Below are 17,376 nucleotides of genomic sequence, written 5' to 3' on the forward strand. Positions count from 1 at the left end.
TAGTACGATATATGTCTCAAAAATCATAATTTAAAAGTAAAAATCGACCTGTTTCAGGACTTTTCCTTAAAGTCGGTGGATTACGAAATAACTAATTTATTCCAAACATGCATCATACTTCATACTGTAAGTAATTGCATAAGATGCCACATAGAAATAGATTCAGAAGAATATTTACTTTATTTTGTTAGAAAACTAGAAAATACCTGTCAAAACATACATGATAATTTAATAATTACATAGATCTTAGATTTAACTTTTACGTAATTACTTACCTACCTGTTTATATAAATAATAAATAATTAAAATATTATTTTGGTACGCCACTGCAAAGCCGATAAGAGAACTATTGGTGACTCGTTTTAAGTGCGATGTTGCCAATGAAACACCTTCAATTAAAAATAGTTGAAGTATAGATGATTGTACACTATAATAGATAGCCCAACTAAATAAACACAAAAATTTTATTTTTGTTACAGCCTGTATATAAGTTTACCTATATATACAGTGCATTACGCACCTCCTTAAAAATTGGGCATAGATAGATAGATATTTATTCATTTAAATAGGTTACCCTAATATACAATCAATGTAGAGAATAGATATTACAAATCATTTACAAAAATCAAATATAACTAAGCAACATCAAATGAAATTAAAACAAACTTTAAATAAATTTACAACATATAATACCATACAATACCCACCCATAAAATTAACATAATAAAGTATTACATCACTTGTTTCTAATATACAGCTTAAGTTTAGTTTTAAAAGATTTTAGTGACATTGTATTTTTTAATTCACCTGGTAGAGCGTTAAACTCATTAAAACCCCTGAATACTAATGAATTCATCGTCATTCTATAATTTGTTTTTGCTATGTAAATATTCCCCATATTCCTTGTAGAATAACCATGCACATTTTTATTGTACACTATAAACTGCTTAAAGTAATCTGGAGCTACATTATTAAGTATTTTATAAGTTTTTTGATGTCTCGAATTTCCTAAACCTGTTGTCCCATCTAAGTGATTTTTTTATAATAATATAGCCTGAGGCTATAGGTTACTTCCTTATGCTTGTCATGCACGGGGAGCTATACTGTAATATATATTATATCACATCGCTCTCTATAGTAATGAGTGAGCGTGCACATACGGAACCATTAGTTCCCTGTCTGCAGGCTCACTCATTACTATAGAGAGCGATATGATATAATATACATATATTACAGTATAGCTCCCAGTGCATGACAAGCTTAAGGATGTAACCTATAGCCTAGGCTATATTATAAAAAAATCACTCAGATGGGACAACAGGTTTAGAAAATTCGAGACATCAAAAATGCCCTATTTTTAAGGTGGTGCGTTAATTTCTTGGAGAAGTGTATTGTAATTTAATGTAAATAATGTAATATCCAATAATTGTAATTTAATATAAGATGTAATATAAGTTCCTTAAAAATATATTTTTTATTTCCCACCATACATTCTCCACAGGTCTAAATATCGATGCTAGACGTCCACCGGAGGTCCTCTCACGACGTTAGATGGACGTTCGGCAGCAAGACATTGGACCAAACTGGGACGTCCTATGAAGGTCCAATTGACATTCACTGAACGTCCCCTCGGACGTCCATTGGACGTTTGGCAACGTGGCATTTGGACCAAAATAGGACGTCCTGTTAAGGTCCAATTTACGTCCCCTAGGACGTCCGATTAAGGTCCAATGTACGTCCCTTCGGACCTTAAGTGGACGTCCAACGGACATTCAGTAGCGCGACATTTGGACCAAAATAGGACGTTCCTTGGACGAAAACTAACCTCCCTAAAGTCCGTGAAGGACATCCTTGTGCTATTAGGGATGTATCTATGTAGGTATATAGTCTCTTTATTCTATTATATTCTACTCTATTTCAAACCTATTCTATATAAGTATCTACACATTACACCTATTATCATCATCATCATTAGGGTGGTTCAAGATCTTATGTGAAAAACTCAAGTTAAATGTAAAAGCCAAGGGACCTCCCAATTCTTTTCTAATTGATAAAAGAAGTAAGGAGCCAAAATATGAAAGCCATAAGCCACTTAGAAGGCAATGCTCAATACTGTTTAAATAATGAAAACGGGAATATTTTTATCGATTTTTGAAAAAATTACAAGACATGTTAGGACACAAAAACTTAATTTATTTGTTTATTTTACATTTTAACCCCTGTTTAAAATAAGTACATTTTATAGTGAAGACCATAATAAAAATGAACTCTTTAAATTTTGTCTTTGGAAATGGATGGTTTCTGTAGGCTTTCTAGAACGGCCTTCTTTGTTGGCTCAGTCGGGACTTGTTTTCGATTAGCCTCTACAATCTGCAGTAACAGGTGTTTTTCGTACTCATCATTTGTTATGAGTTTGTTAAAATCTTGACATAGTTTTACACCTCTTTATGCGCTGTCATTGACCACTTTGATTTTATTTACTGTATTTTTTGCCTCTTTAAACTCTGGGTCCTGTTTCCATTCACTTGGCTGCTTGTTTAAAAAACTTTGCATAATGTTTAGCTTAGTAAACAACAACATTGTTCCATTATTATCAAAATCTGCCAATTCACATTCATCACTTAGGAAATCGGCTTTTTTTTTAATCATCCTTGGCGGTGCCGGGACAGACATCTTATTCACTATGCTCACTTTGTTTTCAAGGCTCACTTTATTGGAAAAAAGTGAAAACCCGACCATTTCGTCAGATAGGTACCACAAATGTGACTGCAAGGCTTTTTTGATAGAGCTATATCTTCATCAATGACGCTGTATTTCCCTGCCTCTTTCCAACAAAGTTAGGTCGTTGAAAGCTGCATTGGCGCTGATTGGAGCCTCAACCCAATTTTTCACATACAAAAGTGCACCGAGACGGATAAATCTATCTTAAGTTTTCTTTCTCCTTGTTTGTGAGATGGTAAACTCCTTGACCTAGGAAAAGGTACAACTTTATATGCATAAATAAGCTTAGCCATCCACCGAGCCTAATGTATAGGCCCAGGTGCTCTCCAGTGAATTTTTTCTATTGGTTGTCCCAACACCAACAGCGTCTGTTCAATAAGTTCAAGGTAGTCATCTCGAGGCTGGTCTTTCTTACTAAGATGAGGTAGCAAGGACACGATGGCACTGTTTTTAACTCAGCTTCCCCAGGGAGAAAAATTAACGGTGTGTAATCTGATCGATCAACTGCATTCCATGATTCGTTCAACCTTTTAAATATGGGAATTTCAGGAGAGCTTGAAGGTCCCAAACATAATGCAAATAGTTTGCTCAAAATGATTTCCATTATGTGATGGCGGCAACCATAGAAGTTCTTTATTCAGCTTATTTTCAAGGAAAGTGCATGCACCACTCTTAATACCAGTATTGACGGCTGTTGTGTCAAAGCCCATACCAATGACTTTATCATCAAGATCCTATATTTTAAGAGTTTTAAGTACTGCATTTCCAGTGTTCAAACTGCTGAAAAATAGAGATCAACAGCTTTGTTAACTTCTGAATCCTGAAAAACAAACAAACAAACATTTTCTAAACTTGAGTATTTCACGGAAATTTATGAAAACTAAATGTTGTTGAGCACTGCCTTCCATATGTTCTAGGGTGTTAAGATTTGGCATAGATTATTATTTTATTAGATATAACAAAATGGGACGGTCCCTATGGGTCTCTTAAAAACACTTGAGTTTTTTGGACCACCCTAATCATCATTCTCTTTGCCTTATCCCTATGCAGTGTCGACTTCCCTAATTGCATTTCTCCACACAATTCTATCTTGGGTCATATCAATGTTAATCCCCTTTACCAACATGTCCTGCCTTATTGTCTTCTTTGGTCTTCCTCTCCTACTCCTTCCAGGAATCTGCACTTCAGCTATTCTTCGTATTGGGTGATTAACGTCTCGACGTTGAACATGACCAAACCATCTTAACCTATGCTCTCTCATTTTGGCATCAATTGGTACCACACCTAGACTTCCCCTAATATACTCATTTCTAATTTTATCCTTCTTTGTCACTCCACTCATCCATCTAAGCATTCTCATTTCCGCCACATGCATTCGTTGTTCCGCTTTCTTTTTCACTGCCCAACATTCAGTTCCGTGCATCATAGCCGGTCTTATGGCTGTTTTATAGAATTTTCCCTTCAGCTTCATTGGAATTTTTCTGTCACGCAACACACCACTCGCTTCTTTCCACTTCATCCATCCAGCCCTAATTCTACTGCATGCATCTCCATCTATTTCTCCATTACTCTGTAATACCGATCCTAGGTACCTACTTAAAACTATTGCTTTTCACAATCATTTCACCTATTATATTATATTTTACTTTATTCTATACCAGTGGTTCCCAACCTTTTTCGGCCTACCGCCCATTTTTCCAAATGCTTAACGCCCCCCTTAAAAAACTCTTCCATTCTTAAAATTAGTAACGCATTTTCATTCACAATTGTTTTACCTTTTTTGGGTCAAAGGCTACCTTAAATATGATTCGACGGCTTCTTAACTAATCCAAGCAACAACATATTTAAAAAAAAATGTTTTATTCAAAAATACAGTATTCATGTATTGATCAAACTTTAACTTAAATACATATCATAAAAAACAATATAATAATAATATAACATTTTTAATGAGAAGGCTGAGCTTGCTGTAATGATAGTAATCTGTCAATATTTGGTTCCATACTTGTCATCAGCAATCTTAAATCACCGCGCTCCACTATGGACAGTCTATTTATCTTCTTTGTTAATAAATTGCTGACTATGCTAAATCCTCTTTCGGCTAAATACGATGAAGAAAAGGCAATGAAAAACTTCTTTGATGCAGCCCATAAAGCTGGATATAATACTGAAATTTGACATTGCAGCCAAAATTCTTGATATCCATTTTTAAATTTCACTTTTAACTCTTCATTTGTTGACAATTCTATCAATTCCTCCTGTAGTGATAATTCTGCTGTTTCTAAACTGGCACCCAATCTGGAATAATCAGACCAAGGATATCCTGAAATCTTTTCCTAAAATCTTCTTGAAGTGCTTCCAAGTGCTGGCAATATACCAGAATGTCTTCATCATTTGTCTCCACAGAGGGAAGATTTCGAAACTGATGAAATTGTCTCCGACCCAAATTTTGCCTATACAAATTAAGTTTTGACACGAACGAGGAAATAGTTCCTTTTGCTTTGATCAAATTCAAATTATCACCTTGTAGCTGTAGGCTTGTTTCATTAGATTTATCGTATAAATCAGTTAAATAAGCAATATCGCTCTTAAATTTTAATAAATTGTCTCTCAAAGAATCATCTTTGCTTTCAAAAAACTCTAAAACTGAGTCAAAGAGATCATAAAATCTTTTTAGACAGGTACCCTTCGAAAGCCATCGAACTTCTGTGTGCAACAATAAACGATTAAAATTCTCGTCGTTTTCATCACACAATTTTCTAAACAATCTATCATTGAGAGCACTGCTTCTGATCTTGTTAACTGCAGTAATTACATATTGTAGTGAACAATGAAGGCGATCACTAAGACTTTTTGCAACTAAATGCTGTCTGTGAATTACACAATGCACGGCGAGTATATTTGGTACCGCTTTTTTCAAATATGCTATCAGTCCGCGGTGTCGTCCAACCATTGCCGGAGCACCATCTGTAGCAACAGTTATGACATTTTCCAGAGGTATACCTTTATCTGTAAAATAGTGTTCCAGAACATCAAATATCGATTTGCACTGCAACTTTCTGCAAATAACACACAGAAAATTCACCACCCTGCTTTAGCGAAACAATCTCGAATGATTAAGTTATGCCTGACCATGCCGCTGCGCGAAGGAGGAGCCAAAATTCACTTAAAGCAGAAAGGTTCTACTGGAAGTGGAATTATACTAACCAAACTGAAACGTTCGACTGCAACGTCGAAATTGTTGCAGTGTTGGACTGAGTGATAAATAAAAAATTGCACGGTGCATAACCAAAATGCATTTTGTGCATTTCGTTTATATTTTCGGATTCACCTTCTCTATTTCTGTGTGAGAAGCGAAAAGCAAAGTTGTTAGAAGCAAAGAAGCAATGAGTTACTTTAGGGGGGCGGCAGCTGTTCCTCAACGCCCCCCAAATTTTCCTTGGACCCAAAAAGCCCCCTTATCTCTCTTCAACGCCCACCGGTGGGCGGTACCGCCCCCATTGGGAACCACTGTTCTATACTACATATCTATTCTAATCTATCTATATATTTCATTTAATCTGTTACATTCTACTTTATTCTGTTTTAAATCAAATACTTTATTAGTAAGTATCTACATATATATTACATCTATTCTATTATATTCTACTCTATTCTATTTCAAGTTTATACTATACTATATATCTATTCTAATCTATCTCTCTATTTTATTTATTTTATTAATCTGTTCTATTCTATTCTGTTTCAAATCAAACATTTTACTCAAACAAAGAAACAAACGACATTCAAAAGCTTCTAATAAAAAAATCATTGCATTGGTACTACTGAAAATATTGACATTTTTACAACATTAGAGAGTTATCAAGTAAAATTTTATCCATCCGTTAAGGCTGTATGACACTATGCATTTTCTTGTATCATTTCTAATATCGTTTCTGATATGTCAAAAAAATGTATAGTGTCATACACAGATACAAGAAACGATATCAGAAACGATACAAGAATTTGTGTCAGGCACAGATTCTTGTACAATAACTGCGCCAATTTCTGCGCAAAGAGCAAAAACGTAAAACCTGCTGGTAAAACTTCTAAATGTCATAATGGCGGCTGAAAATGAGATCATATGATTTATGTCTTGATGAATTTATTTGTGTTTTGTAGGTATTATTTATAAATATTTTATTGATACTTAATATACCGTTTGGTATGGACTACTGTTCTACTAGTAACCATATATTTAGAATAACTTTGGGTTTCATATTGCATATTTTTTTAATAGCGGAAAATACAATAGTTCCAATTTGGATTAAACTGAAGATAATTATAATGCAAATATTTTAGCACAAATATCAAAACAAAATAAAAAACACAAATAATCAACAGTCAACGTAAAAATTCTAGTTATTATAACATTAAAATATTTGTTTTTAAAAGTTTATAAATTTTATAAAATCCTTAAAATCAGCTGTAGACGCAGTACTACCATTGTAACGTGACAGGGTGACAAACAAAATTTCGACCAATCACGTGCCGAATTTCATACAGTTTTCGATACAAGAACTTGCATAGTGTCTTACAGGGCACAAATGTACGCACAAGAAATGATACAAGAAAATGTATACAAGAAACGATATTAGAAATGATACAAGAAAATGCATAGTGTCATACAGCCTTAACTCCGAAAATTTTAACTTTAAACCAAAACACTCACATAAAAATTGACAGTAATTTAATTCTGCACATTGATAATTTATTCCAATTTCCTTCGACGGAAATTTTCTTCGGAAAATTCGGGTTTTCCAAACAAAATCTTTAATTTTCAACTAAAATTTGAGGGAAGTAATTATTTATCAATAATTAAATAATTTGGTGACAGTGACATAAATCTTTTTTGTTATGAGTGTCTTGAAGATATGAAAATTTGTATGTACAAAGAGGACCGGAATTAAAAGGTATCTAATGGTTCAAAGATTAAAATCCTGTTGTTTATAACTCTGTCGCAAATGCCGGTCAAATTTGACCGGTTATACCTGGAATCACTCCTCGCAATTCAATTTGTTTTTCTTCGAAAAGGACACAGAAGCCGTGCTCTTTTCAACAGCGTTAACTTAATTTAATTTAATCTAATATTTTCTGAGGGGTTCTATTTGTTTATAAGCCAAAAAATTGTTTCTTTATAACATTCCTGAGACCGCTCAAATGGTCCAATTTCAATCCTATAAGGTACGTTGAATAGGTATAGTGCTTTTTTATATGAAAATCATAGTTATTCTGGTGTATCATAATCTTTCTGGTTATTATTTCGACCGAAATTTTTTAATTAACATTTTAATTATTGCTAAACTATTGGTTAGATTGTCGCCGGTCTCCTGATATACAGAGAGGGGCTAAATTATGGAATAAATTCATTTTCTCTAAAATGGACGATTTTAGAGAAAAATCCCGAAACAGGTCGATTTTTATTTTTAAATTAAATTTCTTGGCATATATTTCAAACTAGTGACGTCATCCATCCGAGCGTGATGACGTAATTATTTTTTTAAATAGGAATATGGGTTCGTGTTGTAGCTCATTTACAAAGGCGTTCAATGCTCTATTCAGTATTATAAACATTAATATCATTATTTATACAGGGAGGCCAAAAAAAAATTTGAATTAAATTAATTGACGCAAGAAGAAGAATGCATGTAATTTATTTAACTCAAAATACATTCTATTGCTGTCAGAAAATAGAAAAAAATGTTTATTTTGCAAATAAACATTGCTTTTAGCTTAAATTAAAAGTTCAAACTGCCAATAGGTAGGAGGGAGGCTGTTTGTGATTTAATTTAAGCGAAAAGAAATGTTTATTTGTGAAATAAACCTTTTTTTCTATTTTCTGACAGCAGTACAATGTATTTTGAGTTAAATAAATTACATACATTCTTCTTTTTGCGCCAATTAATTTAATTCAAAAATTTTTTTGGCAACCCTGTATAAATACCTAATGATATTAATGTTTATATTACTGAATAGAGAATTAAACGCCCTTTCAAATGACCTACCACACGACCCCTATTCCCATTAACAAAATTATCGATTACGTCATCACGCTCAGATGGATGACGTCACTAGTATGAAATATATGCCAAAAAATTGTAATTTAAAAATAAAAATCGACTCTTTCTGGATTTTGCTCCAAAATCGTCCGTTTTAAAGAAATGAATTTATTCCATAATTTAGCCCCTCTGTATAATCTACTATAATAAATCTTTCATGTCTTCAATTATTTAATTATTGATAAATAATTAGGTACTTCCCTAAAATTTTAATTGAAAATGGCAGATTTTTTGGGAAAACTCGGATTTTCTGAGTAAAATTTTTGTTGAAGGAAATCGGAAAAAAAATAACTTTGTGCAGAACTAAATTACGGTGAATTTTTATTTGAGTGTTTTTGGCTCAAAGGAAAAATTATAGGAGTTACAGACCACTAATTGAAAAAAAAAAGAAGATTTAGGAGTGCTAATTTGTTTATAAATAAAATAACACACTTTCTGCGGACTTGTCATACCCCATATTACTAATATATGCAATCTTAAGATTCGATTTTAGCAATAAAATAGCTGGTAAATAATTTTTCCCAAAAATGGTATTTTTTCGATAATTTTCCCAGACTATCAACAAAATCCAAGAAACCGAAGCGCCAACCCAAATTCTGAGCAGTCTCAACATGATAAGGTTAATATCCCCAAGAATCGCTATACTCTCCGGCTGTCATGGCGGTGTCGAAATGAAATGGACCGAAAAAGTCGTGACGTAATTTTCACGCGGGAAATTTGACAATGATTCTATGCACAAATTATGGCTGTCCGTATTGTTACTGAACATAAGGGTCAAAATTAAATCCTATATTTTTCTTTGCGAGTTTTTAGGTTGACTAACTCAGATTTAACTATTGAAATATATTTATAATGAAAGTAAATAAGCTTATCTCATGTTTGCATGGATGGAATACAATAAAAAAGCTGCTTAAATTGAAATAAGAGTAAAATTAGTTGAATAGTGGAACGTATGTCGTATTTTTAGTTTGTCATTTGTCACAAAACAAACTGTTTACAAATGTAAATATACACAATATACAGGTGATACAGATTGGACGTGTCAAAAAATGTATAATAATTATATAATAATAAGTAATAAGCTAAAAAATAATTACAATTACATAATATAAAATATATAGTGTGTTAACATACACAACATAATCATAGTCAAAATACTTCCTTGTGGGGTGCCCATATCTATGTAGTATGGGCTGGATAGTATATCATTAATTTTCACTATTATTTTCCTGTTTTTAAGAAAAGACAAACCAATCATTGAGGGGACCTCTAATACCAAATTTTTTGCTTGCTAACGAATACCTGATCAACTGTATTGAATGCCTTACTCAAGTCAAACATCAAGGATACAACAAAATGACCCTCATCCATCCTATCACTAATAAATTGAGTACACTCTACCAAGCTAGTTTCAGTAGATGATCCTTGGTCCTTGACGAAAACCATGTTGATTATTACAGATCAGTTTGAAACTTGATAAGAATATTCCAACTCTACTACTTACAGTCTTTTCGATTATTTTAGAAAACAAGCTTAATAAAGATATAGGACGATAATTATTATCCACTAATAACACTATGTCGACATAGTGTAGTTTATCTAAATCAGCGGTTCTCAAACTTTTTGAGTCATGTACCACCAAATACTTTTTATTATTTTTAGTACCACCTAACTGAAATACCTATCTAGATAGGTAATGTAATTAACTATAATAGTAGTGCTTATTTTGACTGTTTTGCGTTTTGTGTACCACCTCAAATAATGAAATGTACCACCAGTGGTACATGTACCACAGATTGAGAACCGCTGATCTAAATCATTTTCTTAGAATTAAATTATATTCCTAGGCGCTATTCTCTTGTAATAGTTTCCCATTTTACATGCTAACTTTCAGTGACTACGTGCTGAAGCAACTGATTTTTTTATATCAAGTAGGCCCTAGGTTCACGTCAGCTAGGCTTGTGGCTATTTAACTTATTTAGAGTTCTGCTTATTATTAATCTGAATAATATTATTAATCCTCCATTACTCATATCATTATTCTTTTCTGGATATATTTAACTTTGCTGTATGCATTACAATCATACTATTACTACTTGTAAGTTCTATTTGGTGAAGGGTTGTTATTTGACCCAGGACTAAGTTGTACTCTCAGAGTTCACCCCGATGCGTTCTGACATTAGTTATGTCTGTTGCTATTAGAGTTTATATGTTTAATTTAAGAAAGAACTAGGATTTGACTTTAAAATAAAAACTTCTTTTATTATTCAACAACATTAATTTTTTACCTTATTTTACCTCATTTCTATCTTCTATATCTGTCAAATAAGAACCTAAAGCTTATTATGAACAACATTACAAAACATACAGTTGAGTCCGCGAGTCTTTACCCGTGCGTCATTAATACCTGAAGAGATAAAACACATACTTTTTATTTAGCATCATTCTCTTCCACACATGAAACTCATGACAAACCAGCTGCCGTTTGTTATTAAGTAACAACACATGTTATTTTTATGAACCATCTAGACTCAGTTCATTGAAAAGAGATAGGTACAAAAAAAGACGATTCGGTATGTTTTCATATTTTAAGCACAATTTGTTTGACGTTTCTGTTTTGTTTACTTTTGTGGCTGTCAGTCAGTTGAATTTTTTGCGGTTTTTGTCGAATTTTTGCGTTTTGAAGTTTCTTTATATTACACAAACAGTTGTTTTCACACCTAATTTTATATTGGGCTTTGAAATTTTAAGGTAAATAATTATATTTTGGCAATTAATATTTAAAACATACAAAGCTAACGTCATTCACACAGTAAAGAAATGATTGTGTTTAGATTTCCGTCAAAGTGAATAAAATAACAAAAATAAAATATTTTATTGAATTTTTTTATAAATTGTTTATTTATTTATAAATCAATAATAATAAAAGAATTTATTAAGCTACTTCAAATGTAGCTGTAATTCTGCACAAAAATTTTGAAGCAAAACTTACATTTGACATTCTATATATTTGATAAAGTCAAATTTTATAATAAAACCCGTAATCGGAACAGTAGCCACTTTCTGTCAGTTGTTGTTGCGTGAAATAGATTTCCGACTTATTTCGTATGCTTTAAATGATGACGCACGGGTAAAGACTCGCGGACTCAACTGTATTCCAATACTCCCACCTTTTTTTTTGTTTTCCAAGTTGTTCAACCCATAAACAATAAATAAATAAATAAACAAACCTTTTAAATAAAAAAAATATAACAAATGTCCACTTTATTGCACTCTGGTTGTCTATTATATAGAGTGGTAGGCAATCTTGCATTTTCAGATCTAATAGACAGTTTTGAAGCCACACCAATTCTTTTGTTGCTTGTTATGCAGCTACAAACTCAGATTCGGTTGTTGATAAAGATACTGAGATCTGTCTCTTGCTTGTCCAGTGTCCAAAACGTAGCCAGTGGTGGAACAATGAGTTTCTTTATCACCTGCACAATCTGCGTCACTGTAATTACGCATGGTAATTTAGTTGTATTTGCCATAACAAATACCATAATTTATTGTGCCTTTTAAGGCACAAAATTCCCAACTGTCATGATAACTCAAAACAGTCTTAACGCACACAAAGCTGTCTCTATTGCTAACTTTTTCTCATAAAATAACAAACCGTTGTCAAATAAAATATGCTACTCTATACTCGATGCTAAAATTCGTTTTCTGTGTTTCTTGTATTGGGACCAGATCAGTATCGTTATTCTTTAATAGTCTGTATAGAATTTGACATTTTGTTCTACTTATACTTTTTATTTTTATTTGGCAAACTCTTACATTGGGTCCTATTTCTTTTGTAATTTGTTGCTTGGAAAGTCCATTCATTAACTGTGTCATCTTTAATTATTCTAAAAAAAACTGCGATATACTTATGCCAGGAGATCTTTCGAAAGATTGTCTGGCGCCTCTTGTGCTAGTTCTTTAGTTTACCCTGGGTGTGCGTGTAGTATTACCTGTTTATGCGAACTAGCGTTACACCCCCCTTTAAATGTATAAAATTATGTATATAAAGGGTCACTATGAATAACAATCAATGTCAATTTTGGCCAAAATTAGGATATATGCTCCATGTTGTAGAGGTTGTCAGTTAGTTTCGAACTATAAACAGTAACAGCAAGAAAAGATTAAGGTTTGTGAGAAAATAGATATAAGCCACCGCCTCAATGTGACTTCAAACCTTAAAATCATGATTTTACAGAAACTATTAAAAATGACTATGATCGTTTTTCGTAGTGACCCTTCATGTGAATAAGATATAAATAGAAATATATATTTTAAACGATTTTTTTTACATTAATGACATAATCGTGATGTAAAACTTCTGTCAATATTGAAAAAATATTCTTCACTGTAACTTTATCCATTCCTAACAATCATCACTTGTATATTCCACTTTTTCTAGCTGTTTTCTCTATGTAGACTGCAGTCTTATTATTTACATTATATGCGCTGCTCGAAGAACCATCATGCCAATTTTCTTTAGAGTTGCCAGCTTGTGCTCTGCCATTCTTTCTGTAACCTTTTCTGTAGTTACTAAAACCACCTTACTAAACCCTACTCCTCTTTCACTTTGTCTCATTTCATTTCCCAAGTAGTATAGTGAGAATTTATTTTTATGAATTTCTCCCCGACTCTTCCATCTGATTTGTAGTGTTAATATTTCACCAATTTGTAAAATATATACAATTTTTAATTCTGTATGTAACATTATTTTATTGTCTATTAATATAATAAATGTTAGTTGTTGTCTGTAACATTCTAATGTTACATAGTTTATGTGAATAATGTTTGTACCATAATAAATATTTTAAATTTATATAGATATCAATATCTCGCATCAATCTTTTTTTATTAAATCATAATGAAAGTATTGTATGTTTTATCTTCTGCACAAACAATCAAACAACCTTGTTGAAATGAACAAAAACAACAAAAACGTTGTGGTTAGGTGTTAGGTTAAAAATATGCGTTTGCGTGTTCAAAATGTAGAAATGTACACAAATAAGAGTGAAATGTGACAAATGAAATGATAGGAATAGGAAAAACCCACAGAGAACACAAAAAGGAACGTGTCAAGTCCACAGAAATTTAATATTTCTATGAGTCCTATGGGTAAACCAAACAACAATCAACGACATACGTTTGACACGGTTTTTATTAACTTTTTAAATTGATATCCAGTAATATTTCCATAAAAGGAAAATATAGAATTAATTAAACATAAATATAGATCCTGAAAAAAAATACTACATCAGTTAAATACTTCAGAATAAGGCAGAATTTTGAAAAAACAATTTGTGATGGTCTTATGCCATATGGCAATAAGGGTCATAATTATAATGGAATGGAATCATAGCAGTGGGGGTGAAACGTCACACTTTTTCGGTCCATTGCGACTGTCGAAATGAATTAGAATCAGGGGCCTGTAAGAAGGAGTGGAAACGCAATGCATCGTTTGTGGGCTAAAGGGCTATTTATAAACTCACCGTCAACGTCGAACGGCAACAGCACCGTTAACGTCAAAAGATGGTCTTATGGGAAACTCATGCTTCCATTTATAAACTTCGTTCGCCGTTGACGTTGACGGTAGGAAGATTCATCTTTTTTGGCCGTTAACGGCACGATCACAGGACATGAACAATAAGCTGTAGCGTAGCATCATAAAAAATAAAAACTGACAAGGTTTGTCAAAACAAACTAAATAATTATTTGTTGTTTGTAAATACAGAAAACATTCTCAAGTTTTAAAATACCTCTAATATTTAATATGGTATTGGAGTACAGTCAATTATATTTATGGTAATGGTAAGAAATAATTTAAAAAAGATTTGTCCTATATTTTATTAATTTCTATTATTTCAGCGAATATAGAGATATCTACTGAAAACATTAGGGCATAGATCTTATGCAAAATTGCGAGTTCCTTTATAGTCTATAGCATAAAGTCCATAAAGATTACAAAAAAGCGCAAGGAAACAAAGATGCACCATGAGATGAAATTACCAAAAGAAACAGTTAGTGGTAGTAAGAATACAAAAAACGTTTTGGTAAAATTTCAATTTATTCATTGATTTTAGTGGATGTGATCCTGATCGTTTTAGAAAAGGAAAAAATAAGTTTCATGCTAGAATTGAGGCATCAGAAAGTAACTTACCCTCCTGCAATCAACAGACACTTTTTTACTGAGCACCCTGGATATAAGGACCTTTTTACAACATTCTTCCAAGTTTAGTGTCAGTCTATATATTTGTGGTTTATTAATTCTTATAATTGTTTTATAAGGGACATTTAAGGCTACAAAGATAATTTAAAAAATGAAGAAGGCAACAGAACATCTTCCACTGTCTCTTATGCACCTATTGAAATTATATTTGAGGATGAACCTATATATCAGACACATCACAAGATGTGCACACATTTATCTCCAGGAAAACCTAGTCTGTTAGTCATTTTCTTTTATGTTCAGTACTTAAAAGTGAGTTTTCATTTCTTACAGTATCAATTAGGGCATTACACTCAAATTTAATCACTGCTTCATAAAAAATGGTAAGTAGTCTTGTTTCTCAAACACTATCTTAAATAATACATTTTCTCAATATGTTCGTGCATGCTTGAAGGCATTGAATCCTGAAGGTGCTGCTGAGAGAGCGTTCAAGTATTATGTAACGTGATTTTAGACCCACCCTATGTAAAGCACTGTAATGGGTGTTTAACTATTACGTAACCCAATTTTTGACCTCCCGCATAATACTTGATACGTAATACTTGAACGGCCCTTGAGGCAAGGAAGCAGATATGTTCGCGTTTTTTCTTACATTGTTATTAATTTAGTTTGTTGTTTTAATGTTTTATAGATTACTTAGTTTGTTTATTAATAATAAATAAAACAATTCATTGTACTGCTGTCTTTTTATTTCTTTGCTTATGTTTTATGTAATAATAAAAGATCACAACAGGAAAGTTTACAAAATGATTGAAAATAATATTTTAAATAATAAATTTTTTTTAATATTTATAAATAATATATGAAGGGTATAGACATTGTATAACTAGACCAATTGTGTAAATAAACAATGGTATAGACAAAGAATGGCAATAGTCCATTTGGATTAATTTCGAACAAATTGAAAATTAAGATTTAACTTATAAAGTCAAAGTAATTATTATTATTCTTTAAATTTGACTTTATAATAAGTTAATAAATATTAAATTTAAATTTTCTCCAAATAAATTCAAATGAACTATTGCCATTCTTCTGTACCATTCATATAGGTATATATCGACAGTTAAATACTGAAACCTCGTATGTTACAATCTACAACTTTTCAGTAGAGTGAAAAACTTCTCTGTTTTGTACAGGCTTTTTCTTTCTCATTATTTATTATTTAATACTTTGAAAAAAAAAAATACCAAAACATACTTTTTTACAGAAGAGATAAAAACATGTACTAAACAACAAAGTTATTTCACTATCCTGAAAAGTTGTAGATTTTGAGGTTTCAGTATTTAACCGTTGATATAATAGACTCTAGTTTTTTATTGAGGTTACAGTCATTTATTTGTAAGGGGCAGGATCATAGAGATATATAATATTAACATAGAGTGAGCCTACCTTCCGCGCTTCCTGACGACAAGATCTCATGGACTGGTTTGTGGTATCTCTTTCTAACACATTGTATCGAGAAACTAAGATGACATTAAGTGTGAGTATAGGTACGGAAGGCGAGGACAACTGTCGCAGCTTTACTATGCGTAAGAGTGAAACCGCACTAATCCAAATAAAAAAGATGGTGTCGTCACTTCGCTCTGAATGACACTCTCTCTATGCTAATATATAACTCTATGGGCAGGATAAGAGAAACTCTTTGTTACTATCGAGTATAACTATAAATATAGAATAGGAAAATTATGTAAAGTAAATAAAAAGTAGCCAAAAATATACTGTGCAAATTTCAGAGCGTAGCCACGTAGCCTTACTAATGTAGCAAATTACCAAAAAAGCAATTTAACTCAAGAAAGGATCACTACTGGAGTAATGTTACCATTTGTGATAACAATGTCAGAAGACCTTGCTTCTCAGGGTGACTACTAACCCAGTCCTACCTGAGGAAGAGAAAGCCAAAATGTTGTGATATAAAGGAACTCGCATTTTATCACAATTTTCTCTTACAAAAGGCATATGCATTATATTATTAATATTGAAAGTAGCAATAAGAAACTACCTAAAATTTATTTGATATATTTATTTTTAAAATAATTGTGTACAGCATTGCCAGAAGAAAAATATATAATGTATGATTATACTATGATGTAATGTATAAATGATTCTGTTGATCCATGGTCTATTAATTCTCCATAAATCCATTTGGTTGATCTGAACAGTACATACCCTACATATTTTCAATTTCATGCATACAAAAATTATGTACACTACTAATTTCATCACAATATTGTTGATATTTATTTTAAAAATATTCTCTGTAGGTATATGATTCTTGTCAGATAAAAAATTCACATA

The 17,376-nt window shown here is 32.1% G+C and overlaps 1 long non-coding RNA gene across 1 annotated transcript; it reads left to right on the forward strand.

The window, feature by feature from the left end:
• Window positions 1-9,270: 9,270 nt before the first annotated feature.
• Window positions 9,271-15,757, forward strand: LOC126889730 (uncharacterized). Its single transcript, XR_007700149.1, has 2 exons — window positions 9,271-14,663; window positions 14,721-15,757. It is a non-coding gene; the product is annotated as an uncharacterized LOC126889730 (long non-coding RNA).
• Window positions 15,758-17,376: the final 1,619 nt, after the last annotated feature.

This window comes from Diabrotica virgifera, chromosome 8 (genome assembly GCF_917563875.1).
Source record: "Diabrotica virgifera virgifera chromosome 8, PGI_DIABVI_V3a".
Taxonomy (NCBI): domain Eukaryota; kingdom Metazoa; phylum Arthropoda; class Insecta; order Coleoptera; family Chrysomelidae; genus Diabrotica; species Diabrotica virgifera.